Source organism: Halichoeres trimaculatus, unplaced genomic scaffold, assembly GCF_033239565.1.
Source record: "Halichoeres trimaculatus isolate MK-OKI-2021-1 unplaced genomic scaffold, fHalTri1.1 fHalTri1_scaffold_4, whole genome shotgun sequence".
Taxonomy (NCBI): domain Eukaryota; kingdom Metazoa; phylum Chordata; class Actinopteri; order Labriformes; family Labridae; genus Halichoeres; species Halichoeres trimaculatus.
This window is the reverse complement of record NW_027437182.1, coordinates 9,034,364-9,056,764: the sequence shown is the minus strand read 5'-3', so window position 1 is coordinate 9,056,764 and position 22,401 is coordinate 9,034,364. Positions and strand designations below refer to the sequence as shown.

Below are 22,401 nucleotides of genomic sequence, written 5' to 3'. Positions count from 1 at the left end.
ATTCACCAGAACAGTCTAGAAAAATGTCTTATCTCAAGTTTTTTAAAGACAAAAATTAGGTCTGAATTGCTTGTGACAAGTAAAGAAATATGCCAATGGAACAAGAGAAAAGTTACTTGTATCAAAACATTCTAGTTTTAAGCAAAGTTTCTGGCAAATTTTTCTAGTTTCATTGGCAGATTTGTTTTACTTGTTACAAACAACTAAGACCTCATTTTTGTTTCTAAATAACTTGAAACCAGACATTTGAACTGATAAGTTGAATCTGGCTCATATCAAGTATACCAAGACAAATTTTTCTTTAAAGAAAAAAAAAAAACACTTGATAAGTTCAGTATTTTTGCAATGTGTGATTGTTGTGAGTTAAGGAGCTTTTATTTCAAACAGTCAAAGTCAAAATTAGACCTTGTGATTTTGGCGGCAGCACATATTTGGCTCCCATACCTCAACCATTTGTGTCAGAGAGAGACAGAGGAACTTGAGAGAGAAAGGATGCCACTCCTGAGACGATGGAAACAGAAAAACTGAGCTCCAGAGAGACCAGCAGCTTGTCAGAGTGACTAGTATAAGACATTTCACTCCCCACTGCCCAAAACAGTCACTTCCTCCAAATCTAACACACCATCATATGACAGAGAGCTGCATATGGTGGACTAGATGAAGACAGATGCGTCTGTGATGCTCATGTGGCTCACGCAGCCAAAAGATCTGGCCAAAGATGGAATAAATGCTGACATGCGTAGGTTCACAAATCTGACAAGGACAGTGTGAGCTTCAGAAACCAGAGAGAGAAAGCATCAGTTCTGAGCAAACAGCAGGGTGAAATGAAACAGTACATTTAGATGGTTGGTGGCAAACAAACCTGGGCTTAGATTTGTTATTGTTTGCTTCAAGGTTTGAAACCCTTAAATCCAGCATATGAGCTGAATACGTTGCAAACACAGACCTCTGTTTTATATTCAGCTACAAAAGCAGAAGCAGGAACCAATAGAATATCTACAGAGAGGAAGAACAGGGAGGAAGACAGCGCTGATTTAACACCAGGGATTATGGTTTGTGTCCTGCTTTTTAGAGTCACATGGTTTCCACTTTCATTTAGCTGTTGTAATATTTAAATCTGACGAGATACCAAAGGGGACTTTATACATGTGAAGCACTGAGATGTGGTGGCCCTGAGGGTCACTGAGGAAAAAAAAAATCATGACAACAAAAAGCAAACAAAACATTTTACTAATTTGAATGCCCCCCCAAAAATTCACAGGGTGCAAAAATATTTCATGGCTAAAGAAAGGCATTTTGAGAGGCACCCAGGCATTTTGTAAAAATGCAGAAATATGTCATTGCATGCAGTTAAATCAATTTCATGAAACATATTCAGCCAAACTTTAAAAAAAAAAAAAAAAAAAAAAAAGTTTCCGTCGACATTTTGTTAGTTTTTTTTTTTTTTTTTTTTCAAGAAAAACAACAAAGGAACACATTATTTCTTTGTATTGACATTTTAAGTGTTGTTTTTAAATTATTAATTTCTCACGAAACACTAACATGTTTCAAAATGCAAAAATGTGTCATGAAACACTGAAACATTCAGCCCCTGAGCAAAAAAAATTCCTTCTTTCTAGTAACTCTCTCGCTCCGTGAAATGTTTTCCTTTTAATAAAATCATTTGACACTTTGTCACATTTTCCTTCTGAAATGTCATGTAGCCATTTTCCACAACATTTTATTTGTGTTTAATGACAGGTTTTGCACATTGTTTTGAAGTTTAAAATGTTTTTGGTTGTTGGAAAAATGTGTTTTCTTGCTGTGATGAAATGTTTGTGTAGCTGACCCACAACGCTCCTGTAGATTCTCTCCTTAAAAATAAAGATTCCTTGACCTTTTATTTGCTGTAACAAAGATAAACTTTTGTGACTGAGGCCAAACTGGTGCACCAACTTTTGTGTCGTACCCCAAACCTCAGGGTTATCTCCTTCTCTCATATCTGCTTTAATCCCCCCAAAAGGTCAGATTCTCCTTTAGAGCATGTAGAGATAATGGCAGTGGGTTAATGGGTTTTTAACTGTGACAGTATTTTGCCAACGTTAAGAAATTAAACTAAAAACTCAAGCCCCTCTCAATAAAACTCTTGTACAGCAAACATGCTGGTGTATTAAAAGGGAACATCACATTCAATCCCATTATTGTCAATAAAAGTCTTCTACATTATGTGCACATTCTCGTGGTTGAGGCTCAAGGAGAAAGTGAAGGGGAAGAAAAAGTGCAGTTAATTCTGGCGGTTAGCCCTTCAGTTGAAAAAAGGTCACAGGAGGTGTTTAATCTTATTGTGATAATATTTATTCTTTCCTCTTTATCTCATCTTGTGTCACAAGTTTGAAGTTTTGGTACAAAGCAAACAAAACATGGTGTAGTTCTGATGTCAGATTGATTTGAACAGGGTAACCCTCCTGCTGTTGGCCACTTTCCCAACAGTTCAGCAGTGACCTGGTTTTATATCTGCTCTCATGTGTGACATCACTGTTTTCATGGTGGGGCAAATGTCTCCTGCTGACTTAAGTGGAGCACCTCCTGCATGCGGCATGCTCACCCCCACTGTGTCTGTCAGCAGTGAATCATGTACAGTACGTGATCCAGGGAACTTTCAGATACACAGTGTGGGAGCCTTGTCTAAAGAACTGTACATCACACACACCTATGACCTGCTGCCTGCCTCTAAGGTAGCTATTACCCATGGTTCACTGTCTGCTCAGCTCTCATGGAGATGGAGCACTAAATCGTTCCATTGTCCCAGCAATGTGGGATGTCACTTTAATGGATGTCCCTCAATGAATCTTCCCGGATCTCCTTTGAAGGAAATTGAGTGCCACACTTAGTCTGCATGGGTGACATTGTCCTTTTAACGCCGTGGCAGGCTGGATCTGAAAGACACAAAGTAAATATGTAGATTCTCAGCGACTACAAAGAGCCAGCTCCTGCTTGATCTCGGCTGTCAGCGGCCTCCGCAGCATATTTGGGTTCAGCTGAAGTGGCCAGACGTGGTTTTTATTCTTAAAAGGAAGACTGACAGCTTCAGTGCAGACCTGAGTGCGAATACCCCGCCTGATTGTCAGTCTCCAGCTTTCAGTGACACCAAATCCGGTGAAAAAGTACTGCCTGTCAAAACAGTCGATCTGCGTCTCAGGAGTGTGAGGGCAGAAGGTGAGAGGAAATCCCTGAGACTATCACTTCAGGTCATGTCAGTGACAGGGACTTACGCTATCTCGTCACACAGCTGTTCTCTATGCGGTGCACACATTCCAGAGACACCTGAACTGAGCAGCTATCCTACGCAATGACACCTCTGTGAACTCTTCACAGATTTATTTCACGATGAATACTCTCTCTTAGAAATCCCAGGTGAACATGCATAATACTGAAATATGCAGATGTAGTCTTCATATTTATATTTGAGTTTTATTCCAGAGCAGAGCGTCTTCAGGGTTCAGTAAGGGAACACTGAAGCCCCTTCTATTACAGTTGGTCGTAATTGGACCGATAAATTCCTGTAACTACCTCACATAGCTCATCAGTTTCATATCTTTGTGCTCCACCACTTCATAGTCCTTTCAGCCACGGAGGAAAGTTAAGGATAAAAATCTTCCATGACTCTCTCAGATGTGCTGAAGAATTCACAGCAACAATGGTGATGTGTGAGCTGTGAGCCAGCTTTATGAGCTCGGTCCCAAAAGAATATAATGTTCTTGATGTAATGTTCTTAAAGGAGCCATTCAGACAGGTTTTATTTTCCCCCTTCTTTGTCATCGATGGAGCATTATGAGCCTTGCTCAGAGTTTTGGGCTTTATGCAGTGGTTTAGAAACCATGAGTTTGCACCAAAACTTTTTTTTCTTTTTTTTTTTTTTTTCACACAGGCTGTTTTGATCACACTGTTCAGGAACTTACAAAGGAACAAAGCTGGTTTTGCAAACAATAGTTGGAGGAGATTATCTGCCACAGATATCTGTTTATAGAGATTGATTAATGCAGCAAGTTATGAAGTGACTAGTGATGGATTGTTGGGTTGCATTTCCGATTGATGATTTTAGACCAGATTTGCCCCATCTAATGAACAGGGCAGGCATAATCTCACTCAGGGATAGTCGTAAACCATAGTTTGTCTAAATAATCCTCAAGTGTGTGGCGTTAACATGACTATGATAAACAAAATATTCCCTGACCTGAGATTGTAAACATCAGGCATGTGTGGTATTTACAATTCTAAGACAGGCATGATATGCAAAAATAACTCTGCCCCAAACAAAGTGGAATATTGAAAGAGACAAACTTGTGGAATTATTTTCTCATTTCTCAGTTCTTATTTATTCATTTATTTTGTATAACTGGTTGATGAAAATAATCTCCCTCTATGTTTGTTCATCTCCTGAAGTCATTTTTGAACCATGGCGTTTCTGTGACCACAAACGTTAGGCAGTTTGCCAACTTGGCTACTTTGTCGCTATAACTAGAGAGAATCCAGACCCCTTATGTCGCTCCTCTAAAAAAGTAAGGGAAAAAAAGGAAGAAAAACCAAGCAACTTTTTCTAAAGTTGAAGACATTTGGAGGGTATGATGTTGATGGGTGCAATCCCCATCCCACAGACTAGCAGGCAGTCCTTTTGTAGCAGTCCCACCCAGCTGCAGCCAATGCTGAAGATGTTTTGATTGGTTGGCTTAACTTATTTCTTTGTTATCAGTGAAAAGTGAAACAGAATAACCAGAAACTGCCATTTTCCTCATAGTTAGTTGCCTGATATGTTTCAAATGGCTTTTGATTCTAATACAAGACAAGGACTATTCCTTTAACTTCCTGAAGAGATTATTCATTTTTATGGCAATGTTGGCAACAGCTGTAGTTTTACATGACAACGGTTTTAGGGTGAAACGCAAAAGTTTTGTTGCGTTTCGGCTTTGTGTTTACACCGAAGCTGCGTTTTAGCTGGCCTTAAACGCAAACTTTCGAAAGCAGTCTCCATAATGGAATTTTTCTAAAATGATGCAGACACTGTTGCTGTGTAAACAGCAAGCTGGCGTTTTCAGTGGAAACGCTGAGGACATGCTCCGCTTTGCATGAGCGCATCCAAGAGTACAACAGTGCCGTTGTTATGATCATCGCCGACTACCATGTTGTTCTTGTGCTGCACAATCTGCTGATTCTGCTGACTTTCTTTCAACAAAAAGTGCATCTGTTGTTCCACTTCTGCACTTAGCATTCACAAATACACCAGATGATCAGCCCAACTCTACATCAATGGAGATCTACAGAAAGCGGCTTCTGGACAAGACAGTCATAGGGCCAACCACAGGCCTGGCATGCTAACTACAGCATTTTCAGTCCCTCGGCATTCAGTGTAAACGCAAACTCAAGTCTGATACTGGTTAAATCAATCTAAGGAAACCCTGGTGAGACCTTTAAGCGTCACACAGCAAACCAACAAAGCCTTCTCCAGAGCTGAAATGCAAATCTGTATATATTTTTAATTCTTCCCCCTCAAGTGCAAATTCATTGTATTAAGGAATGATTAAAAGGTCCAAGATAAATGAGGTTAGCTTTAATGTGAGACCAAGGAGCTTCTAAATGATGCTTCTTTATGGAGCCAAGCCTTGTACTGCTGAGCTAAGCCAAATAATGCTGCTCACTAAAAAGAGCTGGAAGCTCATTATTCAGCTTTGTAAGATGACAGTAAACAAAGTAGGAGAGAAAGCTTTCAAGCAATATGGCAGAAACGGAGAATCAACGACTCTGAGCCACACTGCACTGGACATGTTTCAGAAACTCCTCCACATCTCCTCTTCAATGATATCCTCAAGAAGTTACATCCGACTGTGTTACACGATGATACAGCAGAGAATGTGCTTAGATGTGTCTAATTTTAGAAGTGAAATGTTAAAGTCAGAGTAGATTTACCTAAAAGGAAGTTGTGTAAGTTAAAAATTCACCCAAAAGTGTCATTATGTCTTTTAGTCACCGACAAAGGAGCCGTATCCAGTGACAAGTAAAATGTCAGCACATTAAAACATCAACACAACTTTTCTGATTTCTTTTTCACTTTGAAATCACATCCAAGGACCTGCACTCTTTCACTCTGGAGACCCACGATAACTAAATCTGTCTCACGAATGTCAAAGTGAATGCAAGTAAGCCACGCAGCTGGCAGGAAGCCGAGTTTCACACTGCGTTATAGAGCTGTAAAGAATTAATTTGCACTTAGCTCAGCATGGAGCTATAGCATAATTGTTCCTTAAAAAACTATCTCTTCATTACAGCAGTCAGATTCTGGGCCCTATTATTATGAACATGTGGAGCTGTACTCTGATGGATGACTCCTAATGATGGATGATGAAATGTTGCTTACTTTCTGCATGTGTAAACAGAAGGGGAGGTGAGCAGGCAGTCTTTTTTCTTTCCAATTAAATCAACACACATTGTTTACAATGCCATCAACCTTGTTCACAGATCTGCTTAATCTGAAGTATCTCTCGATGGAGAACTCACATCTTGTCATGCAGACAAAACTTGGCTAAAGTGCATCACTTAAATGAGGACAAGTTGTGACAAAAACATGCGTAACTTTTATAAAATCACTAAAAGTTGGAAAAGACTTGACCCTGGATAAAAAGCGGTAGCTTCCATTGGATCCAAGGATTACATCCTTTGTCTCGCTTGTGTTGGGTAAAACAGTGCGTATGTCTGTCTTTCTGTTTCAAGGGCACGTACAGTTAAGTGTCTTTAGCATAAATATGGAAAGACACTTCATACATTCTAAAACCTCAGACCTTAGAGAAAGAGAAAAATAGAGGACCAAAAAGTGAGCCTTGGGGAACTCCACATGTGAGAGGCTGTGAAGTCTTTAAAGTGGACCGAAAAAACTCATCATGGTAAAAGATCTATCCAAGATGAGCCCTTATCAGTAGCCCTACTGTCCTCATAAAATTCAAGCAGTATGTCCCTGTCAAACCAAAGTCTTAGTTATTAAAATTGCAAATCCTGAAACATTTGTTTCTAGCCTAATCTGACTCAAATACTGGACAGCAAGTTCAGCCATAGAGTTAAAGGGGATTCATAGCACATGATGTGATCCAGCTTTTTAGTTTGAACAGCGTTGATCTAACTCTTCCCTAGAGACACTATGTCACCACAACTCATAAGTGACAGGACAAAAAAGTGTTAGAATTAGGCTAGGATAAATTTCACTGAAATTATGGTTTTGTGTAAAAATTGTCAGTATGTTTGGATATGGGGTTACATCGAAATGGATGTTGAATGACTCTGGAAGAAAATGAATATTTTCTTCCAGAGTGATCCCAAAAGAAAGATAGCTGATAATGTAATTACATATGTTCTCCATTAACACACTTACTCAAAGAGTTAACAGTCTAAAGTTAGACGACTTGACAGCATGTTCGATTAACTTTAATGCCATGCTGCGCTTTAAGAAAAAAAAAAAAAACCTTGGGACTTTCAACTTGGCCGTATCTTTGGCATAATGAAGTCTCTCTTATGCTTTAAGAAATATCAGCAGATGTCACAGTGCTGTAAATGTCTCCTCAAATACAAACTATGATGAGTAAAAAAAAAAACTGTTTTCAGTTTTAGGTTATCTTGGAAGAACTAACTGGAAATTCTAATTTGGCATTGTTTTAAGATGCAATCTGTTCAGTTTATGGAAATACCTCAAAGACCTGAAGTTTTTCAGATAAGGAAAAAATAAATAAACTTTCAAAACAAAGACTCCAAGAGCTTGATTATTTATAAATTCAGTGCCATTTTTAAACCAATGATACAGCTTTACAAATAAATGCGATTCATCATTACTTATATCAATCTATTAATGGAAGCAACTTTAAGGTCATCTTGTCAAATGTTGGTTGGAAGGGGTTGGATGGCAAACCTTTCAGATAGCCAGAGCCGCTCAGTGAATATGACAGCACCAATTGTTCCAGTAGACATTACGTGTAGATGATCAGGCTGTCAGTAGCTGTAAGGCCATTTTCAGATCCCGTTTGGCTTAATGAGATCAGCTGCCCTCCTTTAGTCAAATGAGGCCAGCACAGCAGGCTGCCAACACAGGGGGTGTCAGTGAAAACATGTTGGGGTCATAACAGAAATATTGCAGCACAGCGTCATCAGACGAGGTCCTGCTGTGGCCGATGAAACCGATCAGGAATGTGTGAGGAAGAAGTGAGATTTTAAGGTAGCTAAGGTCGGAGTCGTGAATACTCTGACGCAAACGGAACTTCCTGGACCATATTGGGTCATTCCTGGAGCAACACAACGGTACCACTCAACGTCATGTTTTTTTCAACCAAGGCATGGATTAAGTGTTAATATTAGCTACAAATGATGACTTCTCTCGTCCAAAGGAAGGAGTGAAGGGTGCAGAGTGGCCAAGTTTGCCAAAGGATGGCCAAGGAGCAGTGTGGGGGACTATAAAATGTCAGCTTGACACAGATTGGATCATTGTGTCCTTCCAATCTTTATCAGAACAAAGATTATGTGAACGGGATGAAGCCTTGTGAATTTTCAGTCTGAGCCAATGCAAAACTCCCTGAAAAATATATTTTCTAAATTGACTGCAGAAAAGAACTCCACGGGTCGCCTACCTGAGCAACCAGATAAGGAAATGAGTCTGCTTCTCACCTAAGGTATTACATCAGTGAACATTTTCTAAATGTGTTTTTTGTCTTTGTGTTCTCTGGGGTTCAATGCAGCACAACTTTCATACAGATGGATAAGCTTTGGATATGTCTACCAAACTGGATCCTTTAGTGATGATGGTTAAAGCCAAGTGAAACAGCAATAGCTGCAGTTCCTTGAGTGTCCACTGGAGGCTGTCTCCATAAGCCAAAGAGCAAGTCAGTGTTTGCACAATTGAACAGATTCATATGATATAAGTAAATAAATATAGAAATAATATAAAATAAATATTTATTTTAGCTATGACCATTTCTTTAACAACAGGGCTCACCAGTCAAATGAATGCTGCTAATTTACCATTGAGTTCTGCATTGGTGACTTCTAAGAGCCACAGCTTAGAAATGTAAACATATAAATCAGAATAAGTTTGTGTAATAGGCTCACATGTAGGCAGACATTTTAATGTAATTATGTCTAATTAACTTGTAAATTTACAGACTGGCGATGGTTCCAAAATGGGTCCTAAATGAGAAATTAGAAACTTGAGCTAGGTTACACACCAACCGCAAAAACTGGCAAATCAAACGAGTGGTTTCGCCTTGCTTTTTAAAGACTTTAAGATGAACAGTGAATTGTCTAGGGCTGGGCAATTATGGTAAAAATAAGAATCTTGATTATTTTAAGTGATATTGAAATCATAGTTAATATACACAATTATTTATTCATTCAAAAACTTCAGTACTGACTTAAACACAACTTTAAAGAAACAGCAAGTGGCACACACAGTATTATTGATACACATAAGTCACACACTCGCTGTGGCTGCACATGGAACACAGAAGAGCTATTAAGCACAGGAACTTGCATACATCTACACTGTGTGGCATATTAATTGTTTTTCTTCGATTACATTGTTTTTATGATTGTCAGATGGCAAAATTGAAATCACGATTAAAATTCGATTAATTGTACAGCCCTACTAACTAGGTGTGTAGAAATGAAAACTGTAGAGATTTTTTTTTTTCCTTTTTTCAATTTTCATGTTCACTGTTTAGTTTTGAGAACCTGTGCCGCTCCATGTAACTTCAGTTTTTTTGTTTGTTTGTTTGTTTGTTTGTTTGTTTGTTTTTTTAACAGCTTTCAGACAACAATATCTCTGAGCCACAGCGCCACCCAGTGTGGCCAATTTGACTGGCAGTTGAGCTTGAAGGAGCTTTTTTCCAGGAGTCTCAAGGCGTTAAGGCATTGACTCCACCTTCCTGTTTCCTCGATTACTCGTAGGTTAGTTGGGCTATTCTGATTGACATGTCTATGGGCTCTGTAACGCCTCATAAGGAACAAGTGAGGACACTGACAAGACTAATAAACAAAAAAATAAAGTCAAAGTGGCTACCTTCACATCCTTTAATCAAGGTATGAGACTGCAAACCACCCTGGAGGCTGCTTGAAGGTAAATCCCTCTTATTCTATCCTTATGGTTAGTCTCATTTTGTTATTTATTTTCTTAAGAAGAAGAGAATATTTACATTTAGGATTAGCCCATCTGTTAGAGATTCATGTAGACCCGTTTCTTTACTATATCTTCCACTAAAGCAGCCTGTTTACTGTACCCTGACACGATACGGTAGAATATTCAGCAGGGGTTAGATTGTCATGTACAGATGACCCAGCTGTGTTTGGGATTAGATGAAGACTGAACCTGATGATTGATGATATAGCTGTGGATATCGGGGCTCAGTCAGTGGAAGCTGTTCAGAGGAGCTCGTGGTGGTGGAGGGATGAGTCACAGAGCTTCAGTTCACTGATCAACACCTCCGCCTCAGCCCCCACGGCACTGCTCGACACACATACACACCCTTGTGTCAATCTGTCAGATACAAATGGGGTGAGGAGGGGGATGTGCCGAGCTAGCAAAGACGACCTCCGACTGCTCTGGCTTTGTACGTGCCATCAACCTGGCTTCACAAACTGCACTGACGTTTATTTATCTCTTCCATTGTATTCATCTAGATAGGATGTTTGTTATCCTCTAACCGGAGGAGAAATGTCATTTTAAATCATATTAGGCAAAGTGTTTCAATACTGTTAGAGAAAAAAGCCTGAAATCTACAGTATGTTGTTGACAGGGAGTTAACCTCGATGTGTTTAATGAACTTTAACTTTCAGAGATTTTCAAAGAAAAAAAAAAGATAGCTCAAAAGACATCTTAAGAGAAATCTTATGGAAACATTTTTAAAGGAAACACTGAGCTCTGGCAGTATCACCACATCATTATCCACCTGTACTGGCTCTCACTATAAATCTGCACTGAGTAAAGATTCCTCTCCTCACCTATAAACCTCTCCATGGTCCTGACCCTCTGGTACTCCAGACCTTCTTCATCCCAACACTCAGCCCTGGACCCTGCTATCCTCAGGCACATGTCAGCTCACCAGCTTATGCCCCAAACTTCAGGGACATTCTTTGCAGCCCCAGTCTCTCCCTGCAGCTTCATGCAGCACCACATCTCTGAGATGAGATCTCAGATGATAATGATGAATATCAGTGGTGTTGTTATCACACACACTTTGGGGTGTGAGCAGTCCATCCTTTGCATTTATGCACTTTATCTGCCTGCAGACAGTAGTGATGCAGAATTTTTTGCAGGTTAGAAGCCACAAAATGTAAAATAGCAGAAGGAAATTTAAAATACGGACAGTTTTTTTTTTTTTTTTTTTTTTTTTCAATAAATGCATTCATTTGTCTTCAGGAAAAAAAAACCCCATCTGGTTTGAAATGCTGAAAGCGGAATAAGAATGCATTCAATGAAAACACCACCAGATGTGGGAGATGCACCAAGGTGTTCGAGAGAAACCAGAAAAACAAGAAAAAGTTTCAAAATGTTGAAACAGAGATTGTTGTTTGCTTTCCAATCATAAAAACTGCTCACTTTACAGGCACAGTCAGAACCTCTCCCACCCCAAAAAGCTGCAGTGATTGCAAAAGCAAAGCCTCCTGGTGGAATGAGAGCTAATTTTACAGCGACACAGAGATTAATGTTTAAAGAAGATTTAAGCATGACCAATTTCATTTATTTAGAACCGCGACATTACAGGAATCACACTTCAGCAGCCAGAAAATGTTTTCCTGCAGCTTCTCTGGCGAGCGTCGGCACTCACATTGATGAAAATGAATCATTTTGCCACATTACTGCTGCTCCACTGTTCACCTTTATCAGCTGTGGCATTTGAATGAATGGAGAAATGGCGGTTGCTATGTTGAAAGGCAGCTTAAGAAGACAATAATTGAGGCCAAATGACATGTGTTCAGGGAACAATTGTCTGACAGGAATTGCTCTGAAGCTTAATGGTGTTCCTTTCTTTCCCGTCACGTCAGCAGTGATGATCAAAAGGACAAGTTTGACTTTATATCTGCTATTTCTTTCCTTTGCACAGGGCTGAAAATTAAGACAGAAACCATCCTCAAGCTGGGCAGGTGTCCACTTTTTAATCACCTGGGATATTTTTTACGGTTTGGTCATAGGATTTCTGTCAGCGCTACACACCTTGTGGGACATCTTTTTGCCACCCTAATGAAAGAACATGAAAACACAGAGAGGGGGAGATGAAAGGCGCTTCTGAAAACTCCCAATTAAAATATGTATGTCTTTGAAAATATGCCTGCCTTTCATCACATCTGATTCATTAAAGCGACGTATGTGCTTGCTTCTGGACTCCTTTCAACCTCGGACCAATTACTCACAGTTTCTCTCTTTCTCCTTTCAGAATTTAACCAATATCTAAAAACAGGGTGTATTTCCCCACTGGAACCTTGTATACGTTAAATTAAAGTTCCAGAGATTGAATAGATTTGGGCTTTATGAAATGTATTTCAATGTTTTGCTTTTGGTGGCGTGCTGTGATCCTCTTTGATTTGGGTTCAAGGCCCCTTTCTCTCTGATTGCCAGCGAAATGCTTCAGTGACCTGATAAAAAACTAGATTCATTTCAGCCCAGAGATTTGAAACATCTGAAGCACTTCCCCCTCCAATTTTCAGCGAAGCTTTCATCAGCTGTATCAAATTTCAGAACCCTGCAGTCCAGGTCTTTGCTGAGATTCAATAATGTTTAATATCAGCTGCTCAGTCAGTCAGACACGCTGGAATCTGAGCCGCTGCCGCTTATTCTGGAGCAGTTTAGGATTTGTTCATTGACTCTCCCTATTGTCGTCTCTTGATAAGAAATAAGGGAAATACTCTTAGTTTTTTTTAGCGGCTTCATTTCCTTCCTGATGTGTTTTTCCGTGGGGATAAGAGGCTATGAATACGTTAAGTATCCTTGAGGAAATGTGAGCAGAAAGCATGGAGTCGATCCAGTTAGGCATGAGCGGATAAAGCAGCGCAAGGGTGTGTGTAGGAGAGAGGGGGTGTGTGTGTGTGTGTGCTAACTGTACAAAATGAGGCATGAAACAATGGTACTGTAGCCTTCATCAGTGAACTGAGAACACGAAAAGGACATTAAACTTGGTACCTTCTCTCCTTCGTGACAAATATTGTCAGAGAGGGAAGACTTCCTGTCAGACATTTGTAGGAGGTGGAAAACCTGGAATAATCTTCACAAAATGCTCAGTGTTAGTATTTCTTATTAAGATTGCATTCTCTTGAAATAGTCACTACAAAATTCATCAGAGTGAGTGATACAGAAAAAAGGTAATCAAGAAAGCTTAATTGTTAAGTTAGCTTAAAAAAAGAGGAATCTTTGTTTATCTAATATTTCAGACAATAATTAAAAGTGAGTGTATTCTAAACATTAACTCTCCACATCGTGTCAGTGAAAACCACAGTCATATTAAAGACATGAAGCCGAAGGTAACCGACTAGTTTGCTGCAAGTTTGGTCACCGTTACTCCATCCTAAACTTGAGTCTCTTTTTGATTCAGCAATAAGAACAACAACAACAAAGTATGTTTCTGACAGTAAATACTGCAGTTTTCTTTAAATGCACAGTTTTGTCACCAGGAGAGAATGAAACTGCAAAATCACCACTGCAAAATCCACAATCCGCATTGTCATGAAACCAAGTATATCCTGTGTTTGCACAGAGGCAGCTCCTTGCAAAACACAAAGAATGAGGGCAAATAGACATTTCACGTTGTATCTAAATGTAGTGCAATGTACTCTGAGACCTTGTTGGTTGACGGCCAATTTTGTAAATCCTGGCTCTGCCATAGCGACTGTGATGAGACTTAACATTATAAAAATATTAACGAAACACCAATTATGCTTTCCTGGCTTCATACTGCAACAGAGGCTCAAATAGTTAAACATCAGAGATGTTTGATTTAGCCTGTTAGATGTGGTACTTGCTTGTTTTGTCCCTTTGATGTGCTTTCATCGTCAGGTTTTCTCAGCTGCAGCTGAAACATTGTTCCTAAAACATCAAACTGACCACAAGAATTATCTGAAAGGGAGGGATCAGTTTTGGTGAACAAGAACACTGATGATGAGAAAATGACTTGTGATGTGAATGAGTCTTAACTTGTGAGTTTTTTCTATTTATTCCCCTCTTTTCTGCCAGTTCCATCATTCTGTAAATCCAGCTTTGTTGAGTTACTCTTTGGTACAGATGTGTGAAAAAATACTGATACAGCAATACATCATGATACATCATGACCTGTGATAAAATATCAATACATCAGCTCTTAACATTTATATTTTTTGTTGAAAATAAAATTCAAAAAGAACTTAAAATCATACTTTAGCCGAGTTGGAAGTACAATACGTCTTTCACTGTGGTAGATGATGCCAAAGAGCTACTCCACTGTATGTTGCTCATAAACTGTATAATAGATGTAATCCCAAAGTATATTCCAGATATTTTTTTCTAAACTTGATGATGTGGTCTTTGATGCTGTTTGATGCATTTTAAGTTACATTTTTAGTGTAGTGGACTAATAAAATAAGAATCTTAGTCATGTTTTGTGTAATATTACAGTTTCTTTGAGTAACATTGGTTACACCAAGTGACTTTTATCCGTTTCACCAAATGAGCACATCTTTCACCCAATAATTTTTCTGCAACATTAGTTTAATGCCACTGTAGTTTAAGAGACAAATTTGACACGCTTTATGTTTACAAGTTAAGTGTATGTATGAAACACTGCATCAGACTTTCCTTAATTCAAACACAAATAGAAAAGCTGTTTTCGACCAAATAGTTAACTATATCACAACATATCACACTATATATCAAAATATTGTGATATAGTGAAGATATCGTATCATGACCCAAGTATTGTGATGCGTGTCGTATTGTGAGGTTCTTGCCAATATTCAACCCTACTTTGATGTGTGCTTAAATGTCACATTTATTAAGTGTAGACACACACCGATCAATTTCCATAATTTTGGGGGATCGGTGATCAGTGATCGGCCTATCCTACATATGAAACGGATCTTATATACCTCCAGGAAGGTCAGACAGTCAGCCATTGTTGCTTTTTGCTCCGAGACCTGAAGCTCAGGACAGTTAATTGGTTGTTTAAGTTAAAACACAAAGTTGTCATTGTTTCACATGTATTGTTAAATGATTTTCAATAAAATTAGATTGGAACATTGAAGGCATATGCTGTCAGTTATAAAAAATAAAAATCAGTATCGGCAGGTCAGGCTTTTCAAAGATTGGTGATCGGCCAGAAAATTGTGATTGGTGCACCCCCAATTGTGTGGGTAGGCAATATGACAACAGCACACTTGTTTAGGTTTTGCTTTGGTCATTTGTTGCTGCACTGCTCTCATAGCAAGGAAAAAAGTCTAACAGAAATACCTATTTTTATTATAAAAAAAAAAAAAAAAAAAAAAAATTAAGGGCTTACAGACTTTTTACATTATTGCTTGAACTTTTTCCACTCCCATCCCCCTTAAGAACATTGTGCAGTGATACTCAATAAAACTTTAATGAATATTGTCTTCTTTAAGCTTCCTGTTTTATTAGAGCCATACATTTCTATCTGGTAAAACAGCTACCTAGCTCTCTGTTTACTGAAGTGTAAGCTCTGTCTTTTGGAAGTTTGGTTAAAAGCGTCACAGATTTCCTTTTAAAACTCTCCGTTGTATTTACAAAGGCTTAAGTCATGAAGACAAGCTGAACCCATGGCATTAAGCAGAAAGGCAGCTGGAAATTACAGCTCTGAAAATAATGAATTCAGCGTAACTGATTAACATCGGTTCATTCAGCGAGGAGAGTGGGCCGATGTTTTCCAAGAAACTCTCCATGTTATTTCAGCGCAGAGACACAGACTAAAGCTCTGGTCCATTCTCAGAATTTCCCTTCATTCATCAACTAAGCTGCGGCGTCACAAAAAAAACAAAATACTTTTTTTAAATCTCAGCCCGTCAGAGGATTGTGTAGGTGGCTGCGCCTGACCTCAGCAAGCCTCTCCTGGCCCTGATATAAAAGACTGGCTACTGGCAGAAAACATGCTATCAAACAAGATTCTCTGGGGATTTTCATGCAGCTTTTCCTGCTATTAAACTGTTCCAAAATCTTCAGGCCTTGTAGGAGGAATAAAAAAAATAGATCACAAACACAGGGCTAAAAATGCATTCCTTTAACACGAGCGTTTAGCATGTTGAACCATGTTTTTAATCCTTCATGGGGAGTTTATAGGGAAAATAAAAAGCTCTCAATTTGCCAGCAGAACACTTAGCGAGATTAAAAAGGCTCCCCTAACAGCCTGGTTGTGAGTCAGCTCTGCCTGTATTAATGTCTTTGTAGATTAGGCACAGCGAGGGGGCACGCTAGGGGTCACTGCTAGAAGCAGGTACTACAAGCAGATTTTGCCCCCGCCCGCGTCTGGCCAACAGCTGGCTCTGCAGCGCGCTGCCGGCCCTGCTGATTAGATGAAGTACCTCCGTTTATCCAATCTACTCCCTCAACCCTGACCGGGAAGCTCAGGCAGCGTATTTACTCTTCTGCCAAAACACATACAGCGTGAATGAAGCCTGCGTTAAGACACAACTACAGACGCACATCATCCTCCCACCTCCCAGGTGACAAATCACACCTTGCATTTCATCTGAGGATGTTCAACACAGGGAGAGAACAGAGGAGAGGAAATGAGAGTGAAAGGAAAGAGACAGTCAGAGAATGAACAACAGGGAGGTACAATGCATGGGGTCGCACTGCCATTCTTCCCGTGTCGCCCTCAGGCTTCATGTCTCAGAAATGTTGCATTCAACCCAAACAGGGGTGACTAATTGTACTTTTCAAATGCAAAGCCTGCCCACAGGGGAGTTTGGCAGGACTGCATGCAAAAGGATTTATACGTGTCTGCTCCACAGAGAGCAGCCAGAGGATGAGCGTGCAAAACTGCATGCCTGTTATGAGTTAGACAGAGAGGCAAAACAAAACAACCAAATGAGAGCCATTATAGTCTCCTCTCAGAGGAATCTCTGGCTTTGACAAGGGCTAAGTGGTGCTGCTGTAAGCGTCAGACTCACGGTAAAGAGTCTCCTTAAGTCTTCCTGGAGGAGATTTAACGACAAACCGGATCATCTTGGTGTGAGCACGCATCAAGCCTCAGAATAATGCTGCTCTAATGCAGACCAGCAAGGGTGAAACACAGTTTTATACATGCATTGACTCCATGATGCATGTTGAGGTGTTTGATCATGGGTTGATCATATTTTTTTCAGAAGCTGTAGAGTCTTTTTCTGCAAGTTAATACAGAAGTTGAGATCTATTTCTTCAGATTGTGGGCCTCACTTTTGGATGCGTTAAGCCAAGATAAAGGTAAGATCTTACGGTAAGATGACTGATGTGTGAACCTCTAACAATTATCTAAACAAGACCGAAAAAGGTACCACTCAAAGTATAGAAAAAACAAATAATCCTTTATTTTGAAAAGATTCATGGAAGAAATCTATGGTCCACTCACCACTGTCACTGATTGGGCTTAGGTCAGATTGACTCACAGCACCAATTATGTCGCCATCTCTATCTCCGCTATGACATTAGGTCTGACAGGATCAGATGTGCAAGACTTTTTTTGCCAAATGCCAGAGAAAAGATGCATCACTTTGCTCTCTTTCTGGACTAGTGCAGAAAGTTGTGCATTTAACCCAGATTAAATTAAACAGTGACTTTCCAAATAAAATAAACCATGTCAAAACCAGATCCAATTTAGCCTTACTACAACATTAAACTGACAGACTTAGCAGGGCCATGGCAGGGGTCAACCAGTTTAAGGTTTTACCGCCCAACATGAATAAAATTAAAACCTGTCAAATGAAATATTCTCAAACATGGTTTCATGTTGATGTATGCCCCAGTGTTTGTTTTCAGATGAGTTTAGTTGAAATGATTGATAGCTCTGTTGATAAATGTGGGCACCTGGTTCTTCTGTATTTTCAGAGTAGAGGAGGGACAGCAAGAGAAAACATAATGAACACCCACACCAGGGATTCAGTGATCCAATCCTGGTATCAGGTATTGGCTTGATACAGACTTAAAATGAAGTTGCCGCAACAAAATTCTCCATCTCATACTCACACTAAGGAATAGAGACTGTTGTATAAACACAGGTATAGACTTATGCTACAGATGGTTTAGGCTATGGTACCTGACACTGATGCCAAAGCCCAGGTATCAGTGTCAGGATTTAAGAAGTTGGATCAGTGCATCCCAAACTCACACAAGAGTCACTTTCCAAAACCACTGGTGTCTGCTTCAAATTAACACATGAATCTGTTCTGCTGGTGACTTAACCCCCTTGAAGGATCTATATCTTTTTTTTTTTTTTTATCTGCAAGTTAAATGCATGTTTTAGTTTTTCATATCAATCCTGCAAAGCTTTCAGCCTGTTCACTTCTGCACGAGCCTTGGTTGCACCAGCACATGATGTCAGCATCTTAAGAGCCAATATTTTAGCTCCAAAGCTCACAATGAGCAGAAATAACAGGACATTATCCATTCAATGTACAGTCAATAGGTTGAGGCAGGTCAGAAAGCTGGCATTCCTTTAGCAGGAGAAGGAGCAGATGTTATCTCTTTGATGTGCATCGACAGGAGGCTCAGGTGATCGTTGATCCAGACCTCCAGGGCAAAGAGGCTGACATGCCACTGAGGTCTGCCCAGTGAGAGTGCCTGTAGGGTGGACACCCTTCACAGGGAATCCTTCTAGCTGTCCTTTTTTTTAAAACTCTGGCCTTAGGACATGGAAAACAAAAAAGGGGCCTTTTTTTCTGTAAACTCTAAAAGAAACAAAAAAATCAACTTTCAAATGTGGCTTTTCCCTTTTTAAGGTATTTTTGGAGATTTTTATGCCCTTAAAAGACAGGAGAGGGAGAGGGGAAAAAGAGAGGCGATGGAGCAAGTAACAGGGCAAGAGTGGGAGGTGGCATGTCATGTGGGAAAGGCGCCACAGGTTGGAATCAACCCTGACTTCCCGCTTAAGGGGTTGCCTCATGGGGCACCCAACTTAGCCTGCTAGGCTATACCAGCGCCACAGCTGATCCTTTTTGACCGTGAAAGAGATGCTTTCCATTTCAGATGTTTTGTTTGCTCCGTGAAAACAGAAGAAGAAATAACCACCTGTTTGTTTTCTTTTCAAAATCTAGAGGTCAAAAGTTACATAGACAAAGAATGCCCCAGAGATTTCAGCAGCTTCAAGATGAGACGTAACCGTCTCTGTCCATGGTACTAAAAACAAGTTTCACTTCTCTATATTATTTAACACCAAATTAGCAGCAGATAATGATGTTCGTATACATGATCATATTCTGAGCTTTGTTCTGAGCAGAACAAAAATGAACACAACTCAAACTGAATAAAACATAAGAAAGATGAGGGTTCTGGAAAATCAAAAGACGAAGAAAAAAAGAGGGGTAAAAAGGAAACTCAGTCAACGAGCACCCGCAGAATTCAAAGAGAGAAGCAGTGTTTCAAAGCCAATGGAAATTGATTAATGCATTCTCTTTGAAGGCTTGTAACCTGGCTAATTTGTGCCAGGCTCTGCTTTTAGACACACGCCTGTATCATAGAAGCATCATCATGCAGATGGAGCAAGCGGGACCTGGTTCAGCACATGAGGCGATATCAGATATGACTGGAGGGCAAGTACGAAGCATATGTGCATGAGCTCTATATGAGCTAAAAATACCACTTTAAAAACCACAGCAGTGCAGTAAAAGAAATGGAATAATAAGATAAATGCATGAAAAGCAGATGGTATATTTCCCTGGTAAGAGCTAGAGCCCTTGAAACTCCCTAGAGGCTAATATCCAAGATAAGACTGATCAGATGTCACATCCATATGGGGCGGCAGTATTTGAAGGAAACATATTATACTTATTTAAGCTCTTTCATTTTAATCTGAGACTCCAGCAGAGCAGTTTCTGCACCATCCACACTTTGGGAATTATCTTTTTTAACAAAACACTCACCCTTTATGCAGTTCTTCATTTCATCCTCGGTCCTCAGCGAGCTGTCTGAGCTCCTGTCGCTTTAAGACTCCTTCCTCTAGAGTCCACTTTCTTCTGATTGGCCAGAACTCAGGAATCCTGTCCAGTTGTAGTGCAGAGCGCTTACAAGAATTACGTTATCCTGCAAACCTATCAAACAAAAAAATTGAAACAGAAACTTTAAAACTCATGTGACATAGTTGAGCTAATGACCACAAAGGAGTGCTTGCAAGCTAAGGTGCTAAATGTTAGAGGCTGAGCAGTCTAAAAGGATTAGAACTCACAACAGCATGACTTATCACATTTTACACAAAACAAAGAAGGAGGATTCAGCTGCAGAATAGTCAGAAATATTTATGTCACAAAAGTTCTTGCAAATCCAAACTCAAAAAAACACAAAACTTTAAGAACTATAAAAGATTCACAAATCCTTACACAGGAAAAGACACTGCAGTACATGACACAAAGAACACAAGAGAGAACACAGACAGAAGCTGAGCTGATTGAGAACTGAAGAAACACTGAGACTAAATAGACAAAGAGTTAATCAACACAGGTGTAAAACAAGTCACAGGTGAAACTCATGAAGTGCAATCAAGACAGAAGGGAAATCAAAAATCTTCACTTTAGTCGAAGTTTCAGAAAACATCTTCAGTGACATAAAACTGAGGTTTCGTGAGGATGACAGGCCTAAACATAAAAAAAATAAATAAATATGTGGTGTCCCAAATACATGTGGACATGGCCGTAACGAAACCCACAGGGAGCAAAAAGTGCAAAATAAAAGAGGTAACAGGAAAAACACAAATAACTAAAATTAAGGTCTTACAGACATTTAGCCCCGTCATCCCTTTTTGAAAATACTTTCATCCAAATGTACCAGGCAGATCTGCTAAGTGCATCTTGAAGCTTGCTAAACCCATGTTTTGCAGTGTTTTTTAGACATGAGAAGAGGACAAAAAACTCTTTCCCAGCAAATACACAAAACCATGAGACCGGAGGTTTTTAAAATCTTCACTTTGGTGAAATTTTTCAGGAAACATCATTTTTGGTCACAGAAAACTGCAGCTTTGTGTGAATGACAGGCCTTAACATTTAAATATTTTGATGCATTGAAATCAAGCTTCCTCCGGACAGAACCCAGCAGCTGTTATACATTATAGGAGATCACAATTCAGACTTTGAGTTATATTTTGGGGTGATTTGATAAAACAAACAGATGATAGACTGAGTCATGAGATACTAAGTGAAGGAGACACAGAAAGTGGCAATACAAGGCAGGTCAGCGTGAATTTGTAAGGAGTGAGACAAAAATTGACTAAAAACAGAAGGTGGAAATGCAGAATTCTACAGACAGAAAAAAAAAAAATCCTAAGACATGGGGGAAGGCATGTTCAGACTTATCTAGTCCAGGCACAAAAGAGCAAAAACTACAAAACAACACAGGGAACATTATGGAATCAAAATGTTCATGAAACATCAGACTTTCTTGAAAGAACATGAATCAATTTACAAAGTTTGCTTGTCATTTTGTTTAAAAAAACAGTGCAACGTAAATACAAATAGATATACACCATCACCACTTTGAACCCTGGGAAATTTGCCTTGAATGAAGAAAAGTTGAGTTAGAAATGAAGATCTGCTCTCCATTCATTTGCTTTTTAAACAAACCAAAACCTTGGCAAGAGTCACTTCTTTACAACAGTTGGTGATGATGCTTATGGGAAAAGGAGTCTTTATCCCAGAAAGACTGATTCAGGTCACAGGTGTCAGCTCATTTAACGTCAAACAGAAAGCCCTCACAGAGACTGTCATAAAAGGGTTAATTAATGAAAGTGTGAGACACATATTCACTGAAACTGTCATCAAAAGAAAATGCAATTATCTCTGCATTGAATACCCTAACCAGTAGCTGTTGAAAGCTCTGGTCGCCTTCAGTGTTTCATACTAGTCTTTTCTTCTCGCTAATTGAAAATACTGACTAAACTTCATCTGTGCTTTGCAGAAAAAACTCCATTCTTCTGCTTTGAGTCACTTTTTCCCCTCTATGTGTGATGATAGATCGCACAGCCTGTAATAGTTGTTTGTAGTCAGTGATATGGGAATGGTGATCACAAATGTGCTACTTTCCCTTTTCTGCTTGTATCACCTTCTCTTCAAAAGGGCCTCCATCCCATTTGTTCATGGCCGGGGTTATTTCATGGTGGCTGAATGTGAGATGAGCCAGCAGGTCTGCTCATGTGTGAATACACCTTTGACAGTAGTCACAATTCAGGCACTTTTGAAAACCCC

The 22,401-nt window shown here is 39.5% G+C and overlaps 1 long non-coding RNA gene across 2 annotated transcripts in view; it reads right to left on the bottom strand.

The window, feature by feature from the left end:
• LOC141788926 (uncharacterized) overlaps window positions 1-20,608 on the bottom strand; it is a 39,696-nt gene extending 19,088 nt beyond the window's left edge. The window contains exons 1-3 of one of the 2 annotated variants that reach the window (XR_012598170.1): window positions 20,545-20,608; window positions 20,092-20,259; window positions 2,348-2,915 (exon numbers count right to left, since the gene is read on the bottom strand). This is a non-coding gene — a long non-coding RNA (uncharacterized LOC141788926). Of the gene's footprint in view, window positions 1-2,347; window positions 2,916-20,091; window positions 20,260-20,544 lie in introns of those variants that run through there. The other variant, XR_012598171.1, reaches the window with a different exon arrangement.
• Window positions 20,609-22,401: the final 1,793 nt, after the last annotated feature.